We start from the raw sequence: 3588 nt of genomic DNA on the forward strand, positions 1-3588 counted from the left end.
ATATATATACCTAAGTATATAAAAAACGTAACTGGTCCCCTTCCTTTTCCATATGGCATTATAAGGGCCGCTGGCCGGGGGGTACAAAGAACGGGGAGGGCCGCTCCACAGGGGGATAAAAGGTGAGATGGGTTAAGATGACTTTAGGCTGATATAAATAATATTAAATAAACTTAATATATTAAAATTCAATAACTGAAAATAACTTTCAGCGAGAATTAGTAAAATTTGAATTTTCTCCTTCCAATCAAAAGACCAGAAGGTAAGAAGATTTTTGTGAATAAATGTTGCTATTAACGAAATATAGTTCTAGCTATTTATCATATCAGTTATTTTTATAATATATATTCGCTATCTCATACATTATAATATTATGTAGTAATAATTAAAATATTTAAAAAATAAATTGAAATATATTCGTGACCTTAAATGAATAGAAAAATATCTGTTTTTAAATTTTAAAAGAAAATAAAGTTATTTTTCTGAAGTTTATATTTTTTCCGAATTATTCTTCTAACTGACATTTTATAATTGATTACCAGTTTCTGTAAAGAATGTTAAAAAGTCAATCATGTTGGCTTCAGACATTTATTCGTATTTCAGAAAATAAATTGCAGTTAAAATCCAGAAATGAAAAAAAATCTTTCAGTGGGAATTAGTAAATGAAAACTGAATTTTCCCCTTCCCCCTCCTCTTCAAGCCCCGATCCCTCGATATCATTCAGCAGAGGATTAAAATGGGAATGAGTAAACTCATTTAGAATTAAGATCTTTTCATTAGAGGAAAATATTCTTTCTCTAAGTGCTTCAGATTTCTTTCTCTTTCGATAAATTGATTTTCACTTCTCACAAACAATTGGAGACAAATAAAATTGTTATGAATTCTGTACCAAGTCTCGTTACCAAACGAAAGAAAATTAATACTAATAACTTTAGGTAGCACTCAGCAGATATTTTAATTAGTAAGTTATTTTAATCCCCTTATTCAGCCTCTGTTGACTATCGAAACTTTTACCAATGGAGAGATTTAAATGATATGTTATGTTACAAGGTATAACAGCTGAGCATGTTAATAACCAGAATGACTGGATTGGATTACGATGAGATTGGTAAAAAGTTAGAGAACCGAAGAATCGGCTGTGTTGAAGGTAATATTGAACCGCATTTAGATCAGAAAGATGCGAGCGAAGGTATCAATATTCAAACTTTGTAGGAAATAAAATAATACATCTTATGATGGATCTCCCTTTTTATTTAAAAATAAGGTATTTCAGAATAGAAAAGAATTCCATTAAATCTTAACAGTATGCCGGTATGTTTTGATCCATCAAGTTAGAGCAGCTCGGAAGATTGCTCACGGGAAATTTAGAGTGACCACAGCTAAGAACCATGCCATTCTTATAAGAGGTTCCACTGATCGGGCTCATCGTATTTCCCTGGACATCCAAGGACAGAGGATTAGGAAGTGACGTACCTCGGGGTGAGGATAAGAAGACGATTTGATGTCACTCCTCACCTGATGTATTTAAGGAATAGGGTGAACCTATTACTCAATGGATTGAGCAGGATAGGGAATGCGTTGTTCAAAGGATTCAGGTACCATGCTACGATGACCATTTATAATGGCGTGGTTCTTGGTATTCTGAGGTACGCATCCCCGGCTTGGAGCCGAAACCTCACGCAGGATCGAAAGAGGTGAGTGGCCACCCTACAGAGCAGAGGTTGGCTCTGCTGAGAGTCACCAAGACCTACAGAACGGTCCTGGCCGGAGCGATACTCTAGATCTCATTCTCAAGGAGGATTTCGTCAAGTACGCAGGAAAGAGGCAGGGGTTGGTAGCGCTACCGGAGGGACTCCGAGAGAGGATTGGCCAGATCCCGAACCTAGACAATAGGAAGAAAATAATGCGGGAGGGTTCCATTGAAAATGGAATGGACGGTGGCAGGCGAACGAGGAGGTTCTTGAGACTGAGAGCGGGGTAGGTCCAGATTATTGGGTCTCGCAGATTCTGACGGGACATGGTGGGATCCTGGGAAAGCTCCAAAGTTTTTGGGAAGAACATCGACCCCCGCTGCCCTACGTGTGGAGTCCCTGAAACTGCAGAGCATGTAGTGTTGAATTGCACCGCCATGGAAGGACATGGTGCCAGGTTGTTGAGATAAGACCGGGATATCCTAATTCAATAACGTATAACACTATCTCATCAATTGCTCTGACACAACAACAGCATCATACGCACATTAATATAACTGCCTTTCAAAGCATCACATGTAGCATTAACCTGTTTCCTTCACAGCCTTCCAAGATTCATGCTTTCATCTCTTAGATTTTTTTCTAGTTCAAAACCGAAGTGGGTAAAACAAACTGGAAGGGTATTCAATATACATTGCATATAGATAGGCAATATACATGGACCTCCGCAGAAGGAGGTTCTAAAGGGGTCATCATTTTTGAGCGATATTGATTCGTTAGAATGCCGATGCCATACCCTTTCAGGTGCATTCTCGGTGGAGGGAATTACTGACAAACCTACCTCGTCATCATATACATCATAATTTCAACTGCAGAACATATGCTTAACTCAGATATGAAATATGTCAGTTTCACCGACGTCGAGTTACATGCTACGATATATCTACTTCAGATAGTAAATTCACTATTTATTTTGAAATTATTTGCCTATCTGAACTCTTAATATCCTATGTACAGACTATATTATATTATTATTTAGCCCTAACCCTTGTCATATTCGATGTTCTCAATATTATAGAGACGTTTAATGATCAAATGTGTAACTCTCTCAAAACACAATTTTTTCTATTTAATGCTTGAAGTATGTTTTGAGCCTCGTCTTGAAGAAAACTCTAAACTTTTCAAGTAATTGTGTTATTGTTTCTTTCTTGCAAATTTACTGATTTACTGATTATTAAATACCAATTTCGGATAGTAAAGGATTCAGTCTAAAATTAATATCTTTTGTTAATTTCTTATATGATTTCTAAAATACCTTCTTCGAGGTAGTAAACATATTTTTTTTAAAGATAAGAATCGATTAATTTCCTAGATGAAAAAATTGATGACTTAATACGATATTTCTTGATGAATCCTATCTTATCATCGAATTGCAAAACGAAAATCTGAGATATATTAACAGACTGTTGGCAGTCAACAGTCAAATAATGAAACTCTCATCTGAATAAGCAACACATTGAATGAACAATGGGAAATATACATTTAATTACGCTTAATAATAATTTAATTCTTGTATAAAGGTAAATTCGAAGGAAACCAAATTATTACTTTACAAATAAAAGAATCGTAATATAATTTTAATGAATTAATATACTTCATAAACCATAGCATAATATAAGTCCATAGCGTTTTAATTAACCCTTTCTATGATAGTGCTTTAAAATACATTTTCATTTTGCTAAAAAACAAAAATTGAAACTCATTCTGTTGGATATAAATCTATAATCAGAAATAAAAAACATAATTTAAAATAGAACAATTAATAGCATTGAAGAACTTTTATGAATTTTTCTCAGTTTCGTCCATTTATTGTAGGATCACCCATTATTTATTTATT

The sequence above is a fragment of the Halyomorpha halys genome, unplaced genomic scaffold, assembly GCF_000696795.3.
Source record: "Halyomorpha halys isolate HHAL.00 unplaced genomic scaffold, Hhal_1.1 Scaffold499.1, whole genome shotgun sequence".
Classification (NCBI taxonomy): domain Eukaryota; kingdom Metazoa; phylum Arthropoda; class Insecta; order Hemiptera; family Pentatomidae; genus Halyomorpha; species Halyomorpha halys.